A 25,147-nucleotide genomic window follows, 5' to 3' on the forward strand; every position below is an offset into this window, starting at 1 on the left:
CATTTCTCTTAGTCTGCACTTTTACTGCTTCCTTCCATGTTTTCCACACAGTTACTGAACGGTTTAGTTTCAGTGCACATCAGAATGCAGGAAGTAGCATGCCGCCTCATTATTTTGCAAGCAAAACAAGAGTGTGAATTATTGCTGATTAATTAAGCACATATCAGTCTTCCTTGAGGCACTGTGACTTGAGTAATTACCAATTAGCCAGAGCCTGATGCTGGCTCTGCATGCAGTCTGTTGGTATGGTTCTAAGATGGCCCTGTCTGTCTAATTGTTGACACTTTGTATGTTGCCTGTTCTGCCTTAATGATTCTGAGGGAGAAATCTGAAATTATAAAATTAGATCAATGCTCATTACTCACACAACAAGCCATTACTCAAAAGATTGTGCTGTCACGCTGTCACTCTCCCACAAACTTGTTTTACTGCTTTTGCATTAGAGTTTTCTCCTGTGAGTGATCTGGTTCATTGTTAATGTGTTATGTTCCTGTCTTCCTTTTACAGATTGCAGTGAAATAGAGGCATTCCAAATGTTCACCAAAACACTGTCAGTCTTACACCTAAACATGTCAAACTTATTCACATTTTCCCCTTTTAATACCAATTACACAGTTCTTCACGAGGCACGAGAGGGCTGAGCTTGTTAGACTTCCTCAAAGTCTCCACTAATGAATGATATTCTGAACAATTCAGCAAGGTGCACATCAGTTTTTGTAGCATGCACCAGGTTTATATATATGTAAATCAGTGTGTGTGTGTGTGTGTGTGTGTGTGTGTGTGTGTGTGTGTTTACTCTACAAATATTTGATGAAACCGCCATAAAGCACCATATTTTATTGGAAGCAAATCATGGTTAAAATTAAAACTTTTAATCACTTCTTATTTATTTAGTCTTCTCTTTTTTCAGTATACGTTTGGATGTTAATCTTGTTTTCTTGTTTCGTTATTTTACCTTTTGTGTGTATCTTCGAGATAAAAAGTACAATAAAACAAAGTGAAAGCTATCGCCGGGTTTTCAGCACAGTTCACTTAGAGTAGGTCTGATAGAAGAAAATGTAGGTATGTGTATCATCCGAGTCTATCTCCATGCAGTGGGGGGGGGGGGCAGGGGTGTGGAGAGACACAGGGAGCAGCACCTGCCGCCTCTGTGTTCCACTTGCAGGAAACCGAGCGTCCACAACAAAAGGAGATCCAAGCTGCCGCTACTTCCTCTGACAACGAGATGCTGCGTCAAGCTCGCTGCGAGAGGGAGGAAATTACCGGAAGTTATTCGATATTGCCTTCAAAATAAAAGGTTTTGGTTTGACGCTGTGCTGGCCTGTCCCATTGCCGTCTTTGATTTATAGCATCCAGCCTCCTTGCACGTGCTCAGCTGTCGCTCATACAGCAACTAAACACTGAAAATAATTATACATGCACATAATTGTTAAAGAAAGAGTCCAATTCTTCATGCCACTGAACAGGATCTTAAGTTCATTATAAAAGTTGTTTGTCCATAATGTAGCAAATAATGACAAATCATTTGTAATTGGGTAGGATCCTGAAGACATGCTCCCAGAAAGCACAACAACATAGAAAGAAAAATTAGGGTGCAAGAAATACACACGTCACATGCCCTGTCAGGCGCAATCCTCGGACTATGACGACGCTGAAACCTTCCCTCCAGCTGCCCAAAGGTCTTCAGGTTGGTTTCAGTTGGAGTCTTTGTCCTAACTCAGGCTGCATGGTAACATTATCTGCAAGAAAGGGAAGCCCTCTCTGATGATCTGCATTCCAAACACAATGAAAATGTTCATCAACATCTTGAGTGCTGTGTACACTTTTCATAATTCTCTGTACACAGTGCTTTTCAAACACCTTTCTGCATCACCAATGGTATCTTTCCAGCAAAATACAATTTGGATTGGACAATGCATCTCCTGACTGTCTTGCAGCCCACGCTCTCCTCTAAATGCCCTCCTACAATCATTACACTGACATCAATGCATAACACTCTGAAGAAAAGATTGGCCAAGGTTGAAGTGACTTTCTGTGTGGAAGATCAGGCTCTTAAAGGTGCAGGGTGACGAAGTGTCAATGAGCCGGCCCTTTGCAGGTATGAGCCCTCAGTATGAGTATTAAGGATTTGTTACTCTGACAACAGCCAGTTTCAAAGACCCAAAACATCCAGACTCATATCATATTGTCAGCATTTTATTCTGGATAACTCAGTTATTCTTAGACAAATAATGTGGCTCTGGTCCCACCCCAATCAGTGACATCAGCATTTAGTCCAGTGGCTGATGGGACTCACTTGGTGGGTCTGATTGGGCTGTGGCTCATTGATTGTAAGAACTGCTGACAGACACAAGCTTTCACATTAAAAATGCATATTATAATTGTGATATACTAACATTCCTCCTGAAAGCTGCATTAATCCACTTTTGGCCACTAGACGAAGACAACCTTCAAAATAAAATGACAGGCACACACTGCTGACATATTCGGCTATCACCTTCTCAAGTTTTACCTACTAGACATGTTAACAAAAAGGTAGACATTGGCCAATATTTCCGTGCCATTCGAACTGTGTTGTGTGCCTCTTCTGTAAGCGCTCAATGTCGAACTGTCTTCACCAGCTGAAGGTAGTAATTGTCTTTTTGCCATTTGGTGCTGTTTGCTGTTTTCAGAAGTAACTGAAAATGGCTGTCTGCTGCTGCTCGAAACAGGACTAATAAGAACAGTGAGATTCCTTAAAAAGAGATGTGTGCTAATTCTCTGTGGGGTTTCCATTAACATTAGTCTTTTCACGCTACAAGTAGAAATTCAGTTTAACTTAAAATAAACTTTGAAAACTTTAATAACAGTGATTAACATAGCTTTAAAAATGCTAACATGAGAGGTTATGCTGGCTGGATGTCCCAGGGCAAATTGATAGACTGACCAGCTGTTGTTGTGTAAAATGGATACCGGAAGTACTTTTGCCGTATTTTCGCGGACTTGACACTGGTGAAGGAGAGCAGAAGGCGGCCGAAAGAAAGCGGGGATGAGGAAGAGAGGAAGATACTGAAGAGACGAGAGAGGGAGAGAGAGAGAGAGAGAGAGAGAGAGAGAGAGAGAGAGAGAGAGAACCTGGCCCGTCTGTGAAAGCAACTCGCCTTCAATTTCATCCGGTAGGGGAGGAGAAGAGAGGACAGGACACCCAAAGAAGGAAGAGAGGGAGAGAGAGAGGGGAGAAACAAAGCTCTGAGAAGGAGCCGCGGCTGCTTCCACCATCTGAAACACGGCGCAGGTTCCACCGACGAGGCGAGCAGCATCACGGCGCCTCCTGCGCATCATCCACGGCTCCGCATCGCTGCTTCCCGCATCTCAGCCAGGTAAACAAACCCCCACCTCTCCCCAAACACCTTTATCTTTCTTATGAATTACATTTCTTCCACTCTCTTAGCGCCATAAACGCTGAAAAGGAAAAGGCAGCTGCGGCTTTTCGGGTGTTGTGGAGGCTGCTTTCGGCTGTTTCTCCGGGCTCATGGTCGAACGGGGATCCTGCTCGTTAGTGTTTTTGACGCAGTAGCTCAGTGGACCGCGGACGTCCTTACAATACCAACAGCTAACGTTACTAAACGTGTTTTTCTCTGACGTAACGCCAAACTTCCCATTAAATGTGCCACTTTATTGTCGCCTTGCCTTTCGGCCTCATAACATGACTTAGGACCTGTGGTGTGCAGCCTGTGTCGGCTTGAATGAGTAACTCAGCCTTTCCTTAAACTGACGTTACATTTCAACATATTGAAGGCTTCGGTCGTGTGTGTGTGTGTGTGTGTGTTTGTGTGTGTATGCGACATTTGATTGCGTTGGAGAAGGTGCTGCTCGCTGCACGGTGATTCGCGGAGGGCTCCACTCGCCGACAGTCACAGCTGATCCTCTCAGCAGTTTGCTGTCAGGCGTTCTGCTGGTTTTAAGACGCGTTCGGCTGCTGGAAGCTTTGAGGACACTGTGCTGCAAGTCTGGCACAGGAGGGTTTGCAGCTTGTACACTCAGCGGGGGCTCAGGTTCATCATCAGGGAGCTGAATCCGTTTGAGAGAAGGGGCCCATGGAGGCTCTTTGAGGGGTTGTGTGGAGGTCCTGGACTGAGGGAGCACAACAACATTACTGAGAATATATCACTTTGATTTATTGCAGTTTATAGCTGAGATTTGGAGGATGAGTGAGGAGGTGAGCAGCTGATAATTCAGTATTTCTGTCTTTTAGACGCCTCCATATATCTTGATTATTGACATGGGATGTTGAAGCACATATCTGCGCTGAGGGATGCTGGAATAATTATGACTGGAATCACAAGTTTTCATTTACAGGTAGAGTAGACATCTACAGTCAGTACTGTGATAATAAATGATATGAACTTGAGTGAGTCTGTTCGAAGTTGTGAGACATGAAGAGGTTGGAGGTATGTTGTTCAGTGATCACGTAACATGTTGGTGTGGACGCTGTGGTAATGCAGGTTGTGTCCTCATACACTGTTATACTGTTTTCTTCTTCTTCTAGTGCACCACACACTTTGAGTAGGCTATGATATTCTAACAGTTGCATTGCTCTAATCTCTGATAGTTATGATGTGTTTAGCATACGTACAACCTGCCAATCTATCTGGTATTTTTTTGTAATCTCTTATGTTTTTTTTAGCAATATATTATATGAATATGGGATGTCAGATTGATGGTTATTATATCTTGATCAGACCAGTGTTCCCAGCATTTTTGTTAGTTTTATGAGAAAGATTTTTTAGGTCTTCATTTCATTTCCGTACTCTCTTACTGATGTCGTTCTGTGGTAGTGTTAGAAATGGAAAGTGACACCACGGCCAGTTCTCTCATGATATCTGAGGATTCGCCCTCAGAGGAACTTGAGCCAGCCAGTCGTGAATATCCCACCTTTTAAAGTGAAATTTTAATCTTCTACTCGCTGCCGCTCTCTCTGAGAGGTCCGCAGTAATGATGGCAGGTTATCTGGATGCTGCTGTCTATTTTTTTGAATCAGTCATTTCAAAAATTTGAAAATGTGGCAGAACTTGGTCTCTGCTTAATTTTGTGTGAAATGCATCATGCTTGTTCTTGTATGCAGACTGTACCGTGGTGTGTGTAGACTATGGGTACAAATCGGCTTTACCAGCTTTACATTCTGCTCCCAAGTCAATGAAATGATTTGAGCTGCCAGGTCTGAAGAGGACAATAACTCTTTTATGAGGCACTTTCACAACACTTTAGTCTGATGGCCACTTGGTTTACACTAACTTTAATAGATTTGTGTTTATATTGTAGTATTTGGTAGACACACAATAGTTTGATTCACTTTAAAGGCAAGGCAAGTTTATTTGTATAGCACATTTCAGCAACAAGGCAATTCAAGGTGCTTCACACAGGACATTGAAATATAACAAGTGAAAAAGAAACACATTTAAAACATTAACATTAAAACTGATTGCCACGTTGTTGCCTTGAACTGGTATCAGCGGAGTGTTTCCTGTTCCAGCTGCTGAGGGCTGCTAGAAAGAAGCAGGTTGTCCAGGTTAGACTCAAAGGAAAACCCTTCAGTTGTTTTTCTATTATTTTTACAGGTGTTTAGACCTCCTTGAAATCATTCCCACACGGAATCAGTCATATTCACATTCCCATACTACACCCACTGTATGCACATGCAGCTACCCTGAACTGAATTATTCATCGTTTAGATTTGAGTGAGCAGATAAGTGAGACATCACAAACTCATTTTGCAGCAGCTGATTTGTCAGAGACTCTAAAGATCCCAGAAAAAAGTCAGTCATGTACTCACTGTAAAAAAACACAAAAATAAAGATGCCAAGCTAGAAAAGATGTGTAAGTATTTTATGAGCTTAGTGCTGCAATTCAGAGTTTGGCAGAGCGTGGCTGTTTAACACTGTGACATAATATAAAGTGGAGGTAATCATAAGGCTGCAGGATGTTGAGTTGCAGAAAAGAAAGGTGATTGTTACTGGTCATATTTACATGGACACAATCTAACCAGTAGGCAGTTTACTTGTGACCAAATGTTATTGTAAAGAAACCTGAAATGACAAATACTAGCAAAGTATTAGCTGAAAGATAGCACTTAAAGATAGATGGTAAATGTTCTGACAACACTCTATTGATACCAAGAAAGTGACTTTTTCAAAGGCCAGATGTATGTTGAGGAAAAAACAAAACAAAACATGTTTTCCGTCTTATCCACAGTCAGATCAGTCAGGTTGGTCTCTGTGCATCCAGTACAGAGACCGCTCAGTGACGTGTTCAGCTGAGCACAAAGACTGGAAGCAGGTGGAAACTCACAGACGACTCCAGACACGTCCTGTTCACATGTTCAGTGCTACGTTTATGCCGTAAAGTTCAGATAATGTGACGTCAAGTCTGTACATGTTCTGCGTTCTCCTGTTTGTGACTCTGAAATCAGAGTATTCCGTGCTCTATTGGAGGAAACGGCCCCAGCAGGTTTCTCTGCACATTAAGACCTTTATTGGCTTCGGATAGTGAGCAGGTGTTTCTTCATGTGCAGCACAGCAAAGTCTGGTGTTAGACTGGTACTCATAAAGTGTTTTCTTCATATGTAATGAGGTAGTACGGAGGGTGGGTAAATAACTGTGATGATTGTAGAGATGTCCGTCACTTGGCTAAAATTACAATGACTGGAGTCAGATGTTTGCTAATGATTGAAGCAGTGCACAGAGGCTGAAAGCAGCTGTGGTTGTTGGACTTGAGATCATGATTAGATTTATTGTTGTTTCAAAGTAAAACTACTTCATTGTACCATATGGTGGTTGTAATGTAATGTTAACAGTGTAGATGCCCATGCTTCATGTCATGACTTGATGAAAACTCCACGATGAGAATGTTCTGATGTCATCCTGACATGATGAGATCATGACCAGTGCTCAGGGTTTTTGAGGCAAATGTGCCATAGGCTGTAGAACATGTACAGCATACGCAGGTTATGCTGTGCACTGAAGTCAAGAAATCAGGATTTCACTTTGTTTACCAACTTGAGGGCAGACAAAGAAAAGGCAAAAAAAGGACAAGGGGGCATAGAGTCTGATGGAAAAAGAGAAGACAAGAACAACGAAGGAAAAGAGCTTTCCAGTGTGACCAGTAAACAGAAGACAACAGGATGGTCACATGACTCAGAAGCTGTTGAAAAACAAATACTGAAGAAGAATACATAAAAAAATGTAACATAAAATAGAAGAAGCACTAAAATCCAAAAGAAATAAGTATGTCCTATTTGTCCTGTGTGGTAATACAATTCAGTCACACGACAAAAAACAACCATTATTTTGAGTATGTACAGTAAATTAATTACACATTACTAATCAAAATAGTTCGTACGTGATACACATTTAGTGTACTTTTTAAATCCTAATCTTAACTAATACGGGCAAGTCGACTCACAGGTATGGACAGTGACATTGGTTTTGTGTCCCTCAAACAGTGATTCATTGATGGTCCCTAAGTGACACCCCTGTGGTTAGCGAGGGTTTGAAGGAGAGCTGACTGTCCTCTTACTGCCAACACCAGGTGAACCAGACGAAGAAAATGCTGCTTAATTGTCACTCCAGGGCTGTCTATCGAAGACCCAACTGAAAACTGACTTCAATGCAGTGAATTTCTGCTTTCTACTGCTCTGTTAAATACTGGCATTCAAGAAATAGGCTACTAAGGTCAATATCCAGTAATATCTACTGCTTCTGTAACTTAAGGCAACTAGGCTTTCATTTTAAACTCACACTTGTTTGGTTCACAGATGATGGCAATTCATCCAGTACCTTGATCTTGGAGAAACTGTGAGTGACATTTGCCTCCACTCTAGATTTCTACACATACCATCAGTGTGCTTGGTAATTAAGTGCATTAAAGCAGTTACTGATAGAAGTAAATAAACAGTTTCCTCAAAAACTAGCGATGGCCAATAAAACCAAGGTGGCCTGCTTTTGAGTTCGATAGGCAGGGAAAACCCTGATATTGGATTTTTGCAGCCAATACTAATGATGCTGATGTTTGAGTATTAAAGGGGGGGAAAATATGCCTTCATAGAATATGGCCACCACACCAGAAGAACTTCTAAGTGCTTCCAAAGCACCAGAAGAACTGCTCTTGTTTCCATTCTTTTCATTGAATTTTGACAATTCAGAAATCTTACAACCATATATTGACTTGTTTAATTTAATGTGACCATATGGCATTTTGATGAGGGTCCTTTAAATCTATTTATTAAAGAGCTGTGACCAACATACGGTTTGTACACAATGGGACATTTTACAGTGGAAAAACTGTCAGTGCTCTCTGGTGGACAGACTATGTAATTGCAGCACTGTTCATGTCTACATATACATGTATGCAGACACAGAAGTATCTTTAATTAGCTGAAATTAGTTCATATATTGTCTGTGACAAATGAGAGAAATCCTTGTCAAATATTATCTGTGTTTATGGATCCTATTTTCCCATGTTTTGTGTTTGAGTGATAAATGGGGAGAGCAATGTTTGAAATTGGTCCAGTATTGAGTGAGAACGCTGCAGCCGGCACCCGTGAACATAACCCATCAGGTATTTTTGTGTCATCAATGCACGACGTCCACTAAAAGTGTTTGTTTTTGCCTCTGACAGGCTCAGATTGTTATTATAAGTATCTGACAAAGTTATGGAAAGGAGCCCTACACAGATAGCTTTTTCTTTAAGAGCAACATCTTTGCTGTTTGACCAGAAACTGACGCTACATTGCTCTCGCCAAAGCCACCAGACTGCACTGGCAGAAATCATTTTCTCATTATGGAACACACTTCAAACTCAACAGAAACAAACTAAACTGAGGAGATTTTTCTGGTTAAAAAAACAAAAAAATAAAACGGTAATTACCAGAAAACAGATACCCTGAACTTAATATAAGTACCATTTGTTATCTTGAGATGATGACACAATTAAATTGCGATCATGAGACAGTGGGCTTACAAAAGAAAGATGAGCAACCACAGTGGCTCTCAGCCTGTGAACGAGTGCTATCTGCTGTATCTCCCTTTATCCCCTCAGTCCCACACCCTTACATCTATACTGTCTGCTGCTCCACGTCTCCACGTCTCCATATCAAGGCTGCTATTGATCCACCAGTTGAATGGACCAGACTCCATCTACGGTTCATAAGACATGCTTTGAGCTGGAGTGGTGCAGTAAAGCCTTCACTCAAACCTTTCTCAGTCAGAGAAGATTCGTGTCAGTGTGCCCAGCTTGCTCAACGGCTCTTTGTTCTCTAATAAGGGGTGAGGCCAGAGAGGCCAATCCCTCCATCTCACAAAGATATGAGCCACAGAACCCTGTCTTGACTGCTGAATTTTTCGGCTTCTCCAAACTGTCAGATAGATGTGGAAATATGGAGCTGACAGGAAGGAGAATTCTTTGTTCTGCTCATAGAAATCACCCTGATAGCTGATCTGAGACTGCATCTGTAACGGAAATGGCAACTGCTGTAACTTGAAATTCCACAGTCAAATTCCACAGCTTTTTTTTTTTTTTGCATTGTCTATTATGCTTTTACATATTGCGCAGATGGCATTCATACATACTCCCTTAACACAAGAGACAGTAACTTTCTGGGTGCTTCAGTGGCCTCTATGTTGTTTGGTGGTGTGCTTTTCTAAGTGCTGAGGCCAAATATCGCTTGCTATTGCTTCACATCCAGATATTTCAGTAAATCCAGTTTTCATCCAGCCCTTGTAACAAATCAACTGAAGGAGAATCACAGATTAGTTGAGGAAATGTGGATATATCTGAAACTCTAAGTCTCATCACAACCTTTAAAGAACCTCCGTAACACCCGACAGTCAGTGCGGACTGGATATTATCACATGATGCTTGTCTTTGTCTGCTCATCTTTAGGATTTGATCAATATTGGATTGGCTGATTGCTTTAAAGCTTTATATCCTGCTGCCTCTCTATGTCTGTCTGTTCCGGCCTATGACTTTTTCAGCCACACAGACACACACACACACACACACATCTACATCACAGTGGTATACATTATTGGCCTCTTGTCTTGGAACATTTATTGCCTGTTTGAAAATCTTAACATCTGCAGTGAGGGGTTGTAGATTGGGCTTCAGTTAGAAACAACAGCCTGCTGGGAGACAGAGCCCCAAAACACTCATTAGACAAGATGGAGTGTGGTGTGTGGTCATTCTTCAACTCGCTTTCTTTCTGTCCGACTCTATATCGACATGCGCGCGTAAACAGAGGACTTTGGCACACATAGTCACTCACACTGTCACACACAAATTCACACACAAACAGATGTGAGGGTGATATCAGAGAAATGTTCATTTCTTTAACAAAAACAAAAAGCACTCTGTGGAAGGTCATGAAGCAAACTCTACTGCCTGTTCAAAAACGTGTCCATAATCCCTTAAACAGTCATTATACTGCTGGTACAAAGTGCCCTCAAAGCAAAGATAGCAAACACCCAACAAACTGTTGTCATTCAGTGTAGTTTTTGGAGACAAAGAAGAGAAGAGACAAGAAACTTGTTATGATAGGCATGTCCTCAGCAGTACTGACACTGCTAAACGTCCTGCTGTTTTACTCTCCTTCATTCTGACTGGAGGCTAAGCGCAGAGCTCCTGCTCAGTGCACATAAAGTCAAATACACTTAATATGCAGAAATGAACACTGTCCAGTCTGGGGTCATGCCTCCGTGATCTACTGCCATCATCACCTGATTGGAGCAGAGTGTGGGAACCAGCACACTGTAAGCCATGCTGTGTGCGTGCAGTGCATATCCAGTGTGTGTGGATGCAGTGTGCATGGCCAGTGGGTTTGTCGATAGTTTATAGTTTTAAAAATCTTAGTTTAGTTAGATAAACACTCATGTCATGCAGATATGTGTGTGTGTGTGTGTGTGTGTGTGTGTGTGTGTGTGTGTGTGTGCATGTCTCAGTGTCTGGGATGACTTGCTGGAAGACGTCTGGTGTCTGGGAAGGGTTGAAGCTGTAGATAGAAGCCTTCCAACAGCCTGAGTCCAAATTAAAACTCAGTGAAGCGCTGTGCAGGCGGACATGCTGCAGACTGCTAATAGCAGGATAGCGCTGTGGAGCTATCACACTGATAATTTTAGGTAAGCTAATGCTGCACAGCTAAACCACTGGGAATAAAGGGCTAGACGTTCAAGTGTGGTGCTGGTAATACAAATGTAGTGCCATCCTGCTCACAATAGATTGCCGGAAATGAAAGGTTCTGTAAGTTTTCCGTGGCAGTGCCCAGTTGGGGGAGTTTGCCACTTGTATGAAAACAAATCATGAAGTGTCAGAGTAATGTTTTTACTTTCAATAATGTATGCAGTTGCTTCATTTTTACATTTTACACGTTATTAATGTGATTGTTTCATACATTCTTTAAAATGTATTTAATATGGAATATTTTGGGTTCCTCATTGTAACTCTTGAAATTGCTGGTGTTAATCTTTTGTACAAAATAATTTTCAATATTTGAAATATTGTGTGTGTCCTTGATTTTTGTGCTTCCACTATGAGTAAGTCGGCTTTGTAGTTAAATAGTTTCTTTATTTGTCTGTTTGAATTGTGTTTATTGTTGATTCTCATTCCTGTGTTGTCTGTCAGAAATAGACTCAGTGCGTATTCTCTTCAGAGCAGAGCGTACACTTCTGGAAGCTTCTGAAAGACGTTATGCGCCTGCCTGGTGGAAATGCACTCATGCACTGACTACAATGGCAGCCATCAGCTATGTATATATTACATAGCACTTTAAACAGTAGCTTTAGGCATATACTCTCTGGAGATTTGGTTTTTGGCCCTGAAATATTCACGAAGCATTCAAGGTGGAGTTGGTAAAGTTGGAGAAACCAGTAAGAGTAAGATAGATTTCGAAGGTCTACAAGGGGTGTGATGTCGTCATTTTGGGGGGCTTCTCAGAGGGCGGCTCCAGGACAACATGAGGCAGGGAACTGACTGGTTCTGCACTAGCTGACTGGTGCAATGACTGAAGGCGAGTTGTCTGAAAGTTAGCAGACTAGATGTTAGCAGGCCAGAATGAAGGCTGGAGGCGACCATGGTGGAAGCTGGCTTGCTGAAGGCTAGCAAGTTGTATGCTAGGAACCTTAGGCTGAGGCTGGGACAGGCAGCTGAACCTGGGGTTGAGGAGAATTAATGGAACGTGCCACCATCTGAGCAAACTCAGGGTCCCGCTTCCAGTAGTGAATCTTGAGACAGCGGTAAGCTTGCAAGGTGACTGTCAGTGCCTGTCAGATCTTACTGTTCTGTTTAGGCAAAATCCAGATAAACAAAGAAGAAATGGAACGAGACAAAGGCAGAAAGTAAAACAAACTCAATAGGGATGTAACGATACCAAAAAGTCAGTAATACCATGATATTAAGGCCATGATGCGATATTTTAAAAAATACAAAATACCAAAAAAAACACATGAAAAAAAGCTCTTTATTCATAAATCAGTGTATACAGCATTTTTTATTCATGTATCATTTGTTTTCATCTGAGTGCTTCTGCATTCCTTCTTTCATAGAACAACATAAAACTAGCCAGCCATGACCTAAGCATGAATTATCTTGGCGTGTTTTTGTGTTTGTGATTGAACCATGTACAATTTTAAAACAGAAACCATGCAGCAGTCAGCAGCAGTGCTTTTATACTGTCGGGTGACCACATCCATGATCAGTGTGTGTACCAGCAGGTTTAACAGTGTCTGTTTGGTCATCTCAGCTGTAGTAGTTGAGCTTCACTTTATGTGTGAGGACCACCCGGCCACATCCCACCGCCACATCCATATTTCATGCATTGTCTGTAATGACAGCAGTACCATGATGAATGAAGTTATTGTTCATGTGGAGCTCCATAACAGACCATTGTGACAAGGGGAGACAGTAAATAACCACATAACATCACGGTAGATAGTGTCACAGTCCCAAGATGGCATATTTCTGTCATGATAGTACAAGATTCGATGTATCGTTACATCCCTAAAACTGAACACATGAGGAGAAACTCTTTCAACATATAACAGGAAATATCTAAACTAAAACCCAGAACCATGACATGAAGTGTTTGTCTCAGTGTAACTCACAAACAGTGCATCAGTTACAGTTTAGGTTCATTTTATGTTTTTCTGCCTCTCTGCCATTTCATAGGTGATATCTTCACTTCAGTTTACAGTATTTTAAGGCTGTTTGTTTAAATATGGTTGTTAAAGTATGGAATGGGGGGGGGGGGGGGGGGGCTCATATCAAGGACCATTTCAGTTTTTATAGCATCCTTCAAGGGCTACACTAAACTGAACACATACCTCACACGAACTTCTAATGTGGTGGCTGGAATTGCTTCTCTTTGGTGAGGTTTCTGATGTCAGATGGTTGTGATGATGACGATGTTGATGATGATACTACGTCCAGCTGGTTTTTGGTTGTTGCTTTGCAGCTTAATGAATTTGTGTTGTCAGACACATCAGCTGGTTCCACATGAAATTAAATAGCAAATATGTTCAGTTTGTTTTGTTTACTTTTCATGTCCTGAAACCAAATGCTTAAAGTACTTTTGTACGTTATAGGAGCCTTTTGTTCTTGCAGATTAGTAAAATACACCCTGTAACCCTTTCCAGTTGGACTTTCCACAGCTTTAATTTGACTTCAGATGATTTCACATTAGAAAGCAGAGAGCTGAGAAGCTGGCTGGAGCTTGAGGTTCAGCTCTGAGAGGTTCTTGGTAATGTCCACCATGAAGGCCAAATCACAGACACGTGCTATCACTGAGTTTCTATGTCAGCTTTTCCTTCATCTCTATGAATTATTCCAGACAAACTGACTCTATGGAACAATTTTACTATGCCCAGTGCCAGCAGCTCTGCAAAATTAAGAGGCTAGCTCAATGAAAACCTAGTTTTACATGTATGAAGGTCCCTATGGTCTAGCGGTTAGGATTCCTGGTTTTCATGCAGGCAGCCTGGGTCCTGGTATGGGAAGGTTGCTGTGTGCTTAATTTCCCTGGTGGGATCAATCAAGTCTTATCTTATGAATGGTGATGACAGGGAAGAAAAGTCACACCCACAATGTATGGTGAATGTTTTTTTTTTATATAGTCTTTTTTTTTTTTATATAGTTTTTATAGTCTGTATTATGAGGAGTTCAACTTTGGAGTAAAACAATTCAGAGCTTTTAGCCAAAAATATACCCACTTTGAACATTTTTTGGGGCCGAACATGATGCGTAATTGCAGGACATTGTTTAACGGGTCAAAACGTCCATATTTCATGCTTGGAGGCCTTCAATACAGAGTTAATATCCATTATAGTTAGAGGACACGGTATTAATCAACTCTCCTTACATTGTAATTGGCAAACTTTGCACCCTGCATTTAGACATTTAATTTTCCTGGGCTCTGAGAAACACAGTTCTAGTGCCCATTTGTAGTTAAATTCCTCGGGGTTGATTGATGGAGACCCTCAGGCAGTCAGCCAGGTGCTCTCCTTACAGCTTGTTTCAAGGTCTGATTTGACCTGAAAGGGAAGGTAAGTCAAAATAGTTGTAGTCAAATGAATGACAATAACAGGTGCATTTGAAGCACTCTTAGTACTCTTCTTTTAGTAGTGAAGATGATTTGTGCACATCTGAGCAACTTAAGTTAGACTGCCGTGTCCTTGCCCTGCTGATTGTGGAGAAGTCTCTCTCACAGTTAATGCTTGACACTGGAAGCAAGAGCAACTACTGTCAAATGGAGTAATGGGAAAATCTGCCCCCATTCGCCGTACTCACTGCCTATAGCTGTAATTATTTCAGCTTGGTTACTTTACATGATGAGCCAAATTGCTCCTCATATGCTGAAAATAGTTATGTTGTTGGAGCCACTGGTAATATCATGAATGTAAGATAATTAGCTAACATTAGCTAGCTAGATATAACGGTACATACGCTCTGCATTGTTTTTGACAACAAACAGCTGGATATGTCATAAGCGAGGAGACTGACAGCTAATGTTATTTATCAGTGATAATTTCTTCTAACAACAGTGTTGACATTAGTCAACATTATGTCCCCAAAATGCCTTTGTGTGTCGGATGCATCCAGGATTGTTCTAGTGCATGATGTGTGTGAGTGTGCATTAATACAAAAGTTCATACTGGCTAGATTTAAGAGTTGATATATAACTGATATAAGCTGAGAAAGCTGAAGAAAAAGAATATGAATGGAATACTCTGTAAAATGAGCCACATTTCACATTTTCAGCTTGAATGGCAAAACATGTCTTTCTTAATTACTCCAATATACAATAAACTCAAGGTTATCTGTTGTTCGCTGAAATCAGTGCATTTTCTGATCGCAGTTTTAGAATCCTGACACACAGAAAGCTGGTCTTGTGTCTCAGTTTTCCACAGGGTCAGGGTAATATGAGCGTAGGTATGGAACAGGTTCAGTCCTGGGGGGATAAAATAACTTCACTATCCATTTCTGTCTTTTTCCTCTTATTAAAGTCATAGCATTCTTCCAAGAAACACAACGTGATGCTTGATCTTGTGGGGAAAATGTATTTCCAGCAACAGTGCAGCTTGGCTCAGTGTTATCAACACAATGTTGGTGAATCTCTTGCCCTTTTTGTTTGTGTGTTGGGGCTTTATTTTTCTGTAGTATCATACAGCCTATCATTTATTTCCTTGCTGCGTTTCCTCTGACTTTATGTTGGCTTTACATCAGCCAGTTGAACTACATATTTTTTTATGCTCTATGAAGCAATATTTTTTCACCAACTGGTGTCAGCTAAATGAGCTAAATCCTTTGAAGACTCACAACTCTTTTGGTTTTTTTGAACAGCAGAACACAGAATGTGGTGTGTCCTCTTGGCAGAAAAAAGTGAACCACGCAGCAGTCCAGAGTTTCATTGTGCAGGTTGGCTAAGTCAATAATTAATGTTAATTTGCATCTCTGTTATGTACATATAACTGGGTTTCTAATCAGCTTTTTATAAGTACACATGTGCATAACACAATACTGTAGATACAGAAAAGTTGGCTAAAAGAAGAGGCAATTACATGTAGCAATGATCCTCACTAAAACTGAAACAGTCACAAAGAAGCCCCCAGAAGTCTTCCGTCCCTTTTTACTGCCAAACATTTGACTTAATTCATACTCCGTTGTGCTGAAGAAGAGCTGTGCTCTGCTTGTCTGTCTGCCTCCCTCCCTCTGTAGTCTGTTCCAACACCATAACACACACACACACACACACACACACACACACACACACAAACACAAACACATAAAGTCAAGAGACTTGTGTCAGAACCGTTACAATAAGGAAAACATGCTTTCAAAATAAGGTCGGGGGTTGGTTACTGTCCTGCTGCATTTTTAAGCATGTTTACAGCAACCAGTTTGCCACAGTGCATGAAAACACATTCTCCAATAATTCTCCAAAATTATTATTCTATGCCATAACAAAAAAAGCCCTGCAGTTTAGATTCTTAGCATTTGCTGTTTGTACAATCACACAGAATGTCTGTCTCACTGAGCGCCAAAACAGTCTGACCTGAAATCTTTAATAACTCCACTTAATGTAAATATAGCCGCCTACACTCCGGGAACCAGGCACCGAGCCACATGGGCACTGAGCTAGATTGAGGCAAAACAGCACAGTACCTACATGAGTGTGTGCAAGTTTTCAGTGACAACCTCCACAGTTCGAACACTGGACACAAAACATCCAAACAAAGACTGAGGAATGTTAACCCACAGGTATTGCAGCCAGTTGTCTCTGAAATTCCTCTGAAGTCTATGATTGGGTGTTTCAAAAATGTCCCACATCCTGTCACAAACTGGACACAGCCAAAAATTTCCATCTGGGTTTTTAATGGACTGTGTTCGTCACCTTTCTGTGAAAGCATGTTGACAGTTATTTCTCTCTTTTCAACAGGGATCGACAGCAATCAGTGCTAAAGAAGATGAATGGGTATTTTCCTTAATTTAGAAATAATGAATTCAGATGAGGCCAGTTTATTGCCCTCAGTCTGGACTGATGCTATTATTAATCTATTTTGTCTATTTTTGTGTTTCTCTGTCCTCTTAGAACTATGGAAGCTAAAATAGAGCAAAGAGTGCACACATGTCCATCCTGCTTGGCTAAAGTCGATGGATTTAAGATCAGAATTACTGTGAAAGGCTAATATGTGCCTCGTACATCAGCGTAGCCCAGCTCTCACCTTTCTGTCCCTGCCTGTCTTTGTCTCACTCCATCTCTCTTGGTAGTGGTTGTGTGCAGTGTGACAGATGAGCAGGGACAACATTACCAGGGCTGGTTCTCCACAGGGACTGCAGCGGCGCCAATGCATGACGACGGAGGTCAGGGTGTCTGGGTCGGGGTCTCAGGAGAGACTCGGTGCCTCCAGATGGAAAGGGTGGGTGGGGAACTGATCTTTGTTAGTGATGGCTGGCTCCCTACTGGGCGACATGGGGACACAAAGATAAGTAGGGTCATAACTAGCAGTATTACAGATAAGTATTTGGCAGTTGTTGGGGCTGTGAATTATAGCCCCTGTGTACTGATATTGTACAGTGTCAGTTAGGGATGCCCTGATAATGTTTTTTTGCTTCTGATACCAATTGCTGACAATCTATGAGCTATATTAGCTGATACTGATCTTTTTTTGTGATAGCAGCTGGTATAACAGCAGAGGCCAGTTTGATTGCTTTGTGCTGTATTGGGATCTTCACTAGGTGGGAGCATAACCTTGACTATAAAATGCTGTGTGACTGGTCTAATGCTATTTGTTTAAGTACTAGAGCACATTAATGGCATGCAGGCATGTGTGCACATGCACAGTTAAGTTGCTTTTTCAAAGATTTTTTAGCCTAACTGCTGTTCCTATGGTCCATAAGTTTACATAGGCTAGTCAACCGTAACTGACCACATGATCAAGAGTTAGACTGACTGCATGAATACTTTCATCATCTTGAGCATGTTAGGTGACAGCAGTCAGCCAGACATCTAGCTAGTAGTATTAGGCCTTGGATGGAGTAGGTTGTAATTAGGGTGGCATTAATACAGTTACTGTTCTGAATTATTTCATTTACTTGTGCCAATAAGCAAATGAAGCCACACTTCAAAAATCCTTTCTGAGGAAAACTTGCAGCGCATGCAGAGATCAAGCTCATCTCATTGGCTAGGCTACGAAAATGCAGTTCAGCAATCTTTCCTTTTCCTGCAGGCATTGTGGATGCAGCACAGGCTGGCCATGCTGGCTTTGTAACGCTTTTCAAATGCATCACAAATAAAGAAATCGTCACAGTGAATCATGAGTTAAAGGATGTTTTGCTGCCTTTAGTTAACATTAGCTAGCTATAGACTTCAGAAAAAATAATTTGACTCACTGTGCTGCTTAAAGCATACCTGCAGCTACTTGCCACTTTTCAGGGAAAATGTTTTTTTGCGTGTTACTCAATGCTGATGTCTATATATACAGTAGATGTGAATCAGTCAATTTGCTGTACCTTAAATGTCAATTTGACAACTTTGACTACTCCATTTGATTTTATTTGCTCTCTTGCATGACGTACGCTGTAATGATGTTTCAATCTTCAGGCACTTAAAAACGTATATGAACTTCAGTGGGGGTATGTGAACTGCAAATATTGCATTTCTTCACTTGGAGAAAAAAGTGGCAGAGCATTGCTCCAACAGCACTCCACCTATGATCTTCTTGGTTTCTTACTCTGTCAACAACATGCTTTTACAATCAACAGAGCAGTACAAAGAACTTCCTCCCCCTCCTCAGGCACCATGTGCAGGCATGCACACTCGCAGAGTGGACATCACTCGCAGAGTGTGAATGCAGTTGTAGTGAGTTATTAGCAAAATAGTAATAATAATAGAGTACCGTTTTTGCTTTTACGTACAAGGAAAGATACTTTTCTAGCACAGAAAAATGTATCTGTGGAGAGAGTCATTAATAATTTATAAATCACAAAATACATTTGTGAATCCTCCTGTGTGCTTTTTCATCATGTTTATTGACAGATTAATCATTGAATACCTTTGGCTACAATATGTTCACTGTTGTTAAAGGATAGGTTCACATTTTTTGTAGTAGTTCTAAAACATTATTGACATGCCCATATGTGCATTGACAGGGTTATCTGGGTTTTGTCCCCAGTTATGTTAGGAAGGGATCTCTTTGTGGCCAGAATAGAATGCTTACATCGACCAGAAATAGTGCCAATGTGCATATGGGAATGTGAGCATTGTTTTTAACAGTGACCTGAAAAGGATCCACATCTTCACTGTGTTTTTCTTGTCTCTCTTGCTGCCAAATGCCAGTTCAGCACAATTGCAACAACTTGTTTTGTGCAGACTTGCTACAGTTTCATTTTTCTGACTGAATGGATGTGACTACATCCCTAAACACTTTATATTCAGTCAGTATCTTTGAAGATAATTGTTGATTTAAATGGAGTATTCTGCATCGTATATGTCAAAGCCTGCTCCTCTCCTAAATCCTTAAGAAAGACTCTCCAAGGTTAAGAAAGCATAATCTAACTCTTAAGTCTAGTAGTAGACAAGTAGGACCAAATGTGTGTCACTCAGAGAATTTGGGGTCACTTTTTTTGGACCAATTTCCTTCTCTGTCTGAGACATCATATAAATAAAGGCCCAAGATGGAGAGAACAAACATGGTGGTCTCATAAGAGCTTCAGTAACCAAGCTGTCCATCCATAGCCTTGAGTGCACTGCTGACCTTATTCCACCCAACATCCTGCTCTGGCCTGAGGTCAGCTATACGTCAGTCCTGTCTGCAGTCAGGACAGGAAGTCAGAGATCAGAGATCATAGTGACTACTGAGAGGCAGCACTTATATCTGAGGTCAGAAGTCACACATCCGCCATTTATAGGCCATAAAGATTTGCATCTGCTAATACACACACACATACGCAGACACACACACACATACTGGTGCTGAAAGTAGAAAAACAATGTTGTGAAGCAGGAAGGAGAAAGTGAAGTATGCTTGTGTGGCTTTTTGCTTGAAAAGCTTTCTGTCAATGAACTAATCTAGGACAGTGCACCTGTGGTTTATTGTCATCATTGATTCATCTACTGATTCTATTCTCCATTAATCTTTTTATGTACAAAATGTCAAAAGATTCTGAGGAAATCTCAATCTCAGAGCCCAAGAGGACATCTTCAAAGGCAGTTTCTTCCAAACCCAGGGATATTCATTTTGCATTTATGTAAAGCAGAGAAAAACAGCAAATCATCCCAGCGGAGGACTGCGAACTGTTGAGTGTTTGGTATTTTTATTTGAAAATGACTGAAACGATTAAGTCATTATCAAAATTTATTTTCTGTCAATCAAACATCCAATTAATTGACTAATTGTTTCAGTTGAAGTCAGGTCCAGATTATATTCAGTCTAATTGGATTAGACTAATTGGTTCCACAGGTCTTGAATCTGTGTGTCAGTCTGTCTTAATGCCTGAGTGGATCCAAAGTGTGAGCTGTGGAATTGTAGAGCATCGTGTTCCAGTGTTGATGATCTCTCTTTATCGGGGTTGTCTCGGGTTGGATGGTTCTAATTAGAATCCAGCTATATTTTCGTCCATTTGGATCAGATCTAACTATGTTTTGGTCCCTGTCAAATCTAGATTTGAGTTCTAATGTATGCACAGTTTCAGGTAGGTTGTCTAAGTTTGGATTGGGTCCAAATCTTCGGACCTGTAATCACTACTGAAATCTAATCATTACTGGCGTGAGTACAGTTCACTTTGATTGTACCTCTTATTTTTACATGTGACAAACTCAATTGAACTCGTATTGTCTTGGTGACGGGACTGACTACAAACTAATTTATCAACTTTCATCGACGTGACCCTTTATGTGAGCCATTTATGTGCTGAAATAGCAAGGTCAAAAAACCTGTTTTTGTAAATATTTGTCACTCCAGTTCTGCACTCACGTCATGCCAAGTGACTGTGATTTGAGTGGGTTCGGTGCATGCTGTTGCAATGGTATAGTGCCCTTCGTATGTGTATATCCATGTTGTAAGTGTGGTTAGCACTTCAGTAAATGGTTCTCTGTTTAACAGGGGCAGAAGTGTTGGAAGGGACTCATAGACCCACTATTGTTCCCTAATGATCAGTCACACACACAGATAATAGATGTGTTTCTCTGTGTCCTGATGAAGTCAGCCACAGTGTGCATGAAGTCATCCTGCTCTCAGGCACCGCACTCCCGTTATTAGTGGATGTGAAGCTCATAGCTGGTTCATGGTGCTTCAGGCAGCCCTGATTTTTATTTTTCCCCCCGGTTGGCTGCCCAGGTACTGACTCAAACTCCATATTATACACTGCTTCCTCCAGTTTTATATTGGTACTTAGTGAACAGTTCAGCATGTCTCAGTATGATTGCTCATTTTTCCCATCCATTAATGTTGCAGTAATTGTGTTTTTCACTTAATGTGGTCAGTCATTTAATGCTAACTTGCTTAAAGTGGTGGCAGGTACATGGTGTCCTCTGAAGTGTTATGCTGGAGTCCTAATTAGACGCATGATGTGCTTGAATGTCTATATTTATATTTTTCACATTTTTTGCTACCTTGTTGCTAGTGGATCACAACAGGATGCATTTTGTTGTCGGCTCAGAGGACTGCCTCCTTTTTAATTTACTAAATCCCAGTGCGGCTTTAAAGGCATTAGGTGTTCATTCATTTTGAATGACTAATTGTAACATTTGTCAAATTTGTCAGTCAAATTTATACTTGCACAATAAAGTAGAACTTCTCTCTGAGAAATTTTTTTCTTTCTTCACACAGTTTTTTTTCATTTGTGCTAATTACTTCCACCAAGGAGGTTATGTTTTTGGTCTGGTTTGTTTGTCTGTCAGCAGGATTATGGAAAAACTACTGGCCTGATTTTCACAAAATTGGTGGAATGGTGTAGCATGGCCGAGGAAGAACCCATTACACTCTGGCACAGATCCAAATCACAAATTATTTTTGATTTTTGTTAAGACTGCGGCATAGGGCATTTGGCCCTGGTGGAATAAATGCAGTAGTAGCTCAGTAGTGACAAAGCAGTGAATTGTAGAAATACCATGACTCCATATCATAATCCATATTTACAGGAACCAGTAGTCCACTGGGATAGCGTACACATGTAGCCAGTCAAACATCATGCAGAAAGCAGTTGTTCAGGTGTTCAGGTCAACCGCCTGGACAGATAATTGGACCAAGTCCAACGGATTTGATGGATTGAGATTCACAGTGACATTCAGTGGATGTGGCTCCTTGGCAGCGGTGAATCTCCTCGTCGATCTGTCATCCCAATTGATTTCAAAACATCTTTTATTACTCTGCTAAGGTGACGTAGGTGAAGGTGATGTAGCTTCTCATATTTGTTTATTTTATAAGTGTAAATACACACATATCATGCAACTAAGTATAATCTTATTCACATTCAGATTGGAATTGTCTGCAATAAACTTCACCTGAGGTATGAAGGAAAAATGGATGAACTTTACACTCCACATGAACAAGCAATAATACTGACCATGAAGTTTGCTTTGGCATATTTGCATACCATAGAGGAGTGGACTGTTGGCCTTGGCGGAGGTCTGCGCTCTGAGTGCCCTTCTAGTTGTATTAATATTTGCACAATTCATTGCATTTTGCTTGTCTTTATGCCCAGGTGTAACCATTCAGAATAGCTGAAAAAAAAAACCCTTTTGCCTGGTTTATCAGAAGCATGGTGAACCTTTTGTTGCATCCAGTCTTATTCATACTCAGCTCTAGAATAGAATAACTTCAGAAGTACCTTGAAGTATTCCACAGGATCACTGACTCTAATGATATAAACTCATCAATTGACACATTATGTCTTCCTGTCTGACAAATAATAGAATAATAGAACCACTCTACAGACATAACACCCCTCTGTTTGAGATGTATTTATCGGAAGGGCATGGTCAGTAGGTGCTAAAGGGCAGACTAAGGTTAAACTGCACTGTACGGATACACAGCACTCTCTTGACTCAGCATCCATCAATAATACATTAGTGTAACCCAAAGAAGAATGGCTCAGTGCCATGTAGCTGCACAAACCAGACTGAGATATTACAGTCAGCTGATTTCAGGAGGCTTTAAATGCAAAACAGCTTCTTTTAAAGCAAGAAAGGAAATAAGCTAAAATGACTGGCAGGTTAAACCAACCACAAGAAAGGTCCATATCTAAATGAGAAGAGTGATGTGGCCCTGATATGAATAATCTTATTCACAAATAAGGTATAAAGGTTTTAAAAAAATTAAATAAAGCAGACAATGCATTGAATTCTCGTTTGAAACAGAGAGGACCTTGGTTGTTCTGAAAATAGGTCAGCGAGCCCCCCCCCCCCCCAACACAAAATACAAATACTGTGTTTTCAACAGAATCGTGGTAGAGGTGTAGGGAGCTAGTTAAAATCCATGGAGGGGCATCCTGTAAAGGTCAATGCCAGAACAAATGCATATACATAAATGATCTGAAGAGGGAATTAACATACACATACACACTTTCTATATATTACAAAGACTCCAAATCAGAGCCAAATAGTAGATGCTGGTCATGGTGGGCAAAATAACAGACTGCATAACTAGGAATTAATCTTAAATCTGAAGTAAGTACATCAGAAGTAGGAAGGCGGTTTGGTTGTAATTTTAAGGGAAGGTTGTCTGAAAATCACATAACAGTGTTTCACTCAGAAAACATGAAATGGTTCTGATGCACAAACAGAAGAAAAAACATGATTCAAACAACAGACATTCTGTCTAAAACTACATTAGCTGCAGTCAGACACCAGGCAGCTCCGTCATGTGGAGTCTGGGCCCAGCACCAGCCACCATGTGTCCATTACCACACAGGCAACTCCAACTACAGATGGGAGTATTCTAATTAATGAGATCTGCAGGGTGAGCTGATAACCATCATTATCATTGTTTGGCTTGATTATAGTGAAGTGACTTTGTGAGACAGAATAGGACTGTGACCAGTCAAGTGTTAGAGCATACCAAAATAAAACCAAATAATACACATTTGTTTCTGAAATATACAGAAAGCAACATAAAGCTGTGTGTTAAAGCATCTATGACCAGTACTTTTAGAATAATGTATCCAATGACAGTGTGAGTACAGAGGCTCTCTGGTCATGATCACCTGAATGTGCGTCTCCACTCTGCTTTATGAAGCTTCACTGGTTAGCTGTCCTGGTGAACATGGGAAAGCATTTAGCATCTAAAAAGTCAGATATTGCCCTCAGGAATTGAGATAAAAGACAGTGAATATTGGACTTAAATTCATCAGGTGGGCGCAAACGTGACTCCAAATGAATGCTAATGTTGCTCTGTAACTGCTGTGTACATAAATAAGCTGTTTACTGTTTGCTACTTTGCATAGTCGACGTCAGTTTTTTTGTTTTACAGCTGGTAAAAAACAGTCCGCCTTTTCAAAACTGTTCAGACAGTTCTCTTTACCAACATGCAGCTCAACAGTTCTCACATCCAAAATGCAACCAAAACACTTCATACACCATTTGCAACTCTTACTCTCTACCAGAACACTGACATTTGTCTCCCAATAGTAACACTTTGTTACTCATTACACAATGACCTAAAACAACACTAACAACACTTCTTTTATTTTTACCGCATTTCCTCAAAAAGTGACCGGGGCCTCTGGCCTCTTGCTGCTGGTGTTTTCTCCCACAGCTTTCTGATGCTGGTAGAGATTGTCGAGAGTGAAGATCACAGAAAGCAAGTCGATGAAATGCTCAGCTGTTCTGCAGTAAACATCGAGCAATGGTGCTGCTATCGCAAACACTCTGCTTCCCATAAATGCCATTCACTATCACAGTGAATGAAAGAGCATTCAGTCACGAGACAGTATGAACCTTCCCATCATTGCTTTTTATCAAAAGTGAACGGAAGAATGGAAACACTGTTACTGGAGGGGGTATAATTAAAGCCTGATCATGTAAAGTAAATCAATACGTATCAGTGGGTGAAATCCAACACTCAACTAGGGACCAAAACCCAAGGCTACAGTTATCTGTCACGTCAAATATAAGTACAAAGAGCAC

The 25,147-nt window shown here is 40.9% G+C and overlaps 1 protein-coding gene across 1 annotated transcript in view; it reads left to right on the forward strand.

The window, feature by feature from the left end:
- Positions 1–3,005: 3,005 nt before the first annotated feature.
- cntn2 (contactin 2) overlaps positions 3,006–25,147 on the forward strand; it is a 56,905-nt gene continuing 34,763 nt past the window's right edge. The window contains exon 1 of the mRNA XM_076750205.1: positions 3,006–3,359. The gene's annotated coding sequence lies outside the window, so the exon portion shown is untranslated. The remainder of the gene's footprint in view (positions 3,360–25,147) is intronic.

The sequence above is a fragment of the Chaetodon auriga genome, chromosome 2 (assembly GCF_051107435.1).
Source record: "Chaetodon auriga isolate fChaAug3 chromosome 2, fChaAug3.hap1, whole genome shotgun sequence".
In the NCBI taxonomy this organism is placed as follows: domain Eukaryota; kingdom Metazoa; phylum Chordata; class Actinopteri; order Chaetodontiformes; family Chaetodontidae; genus Chaetodon; species Chaetodon auriga.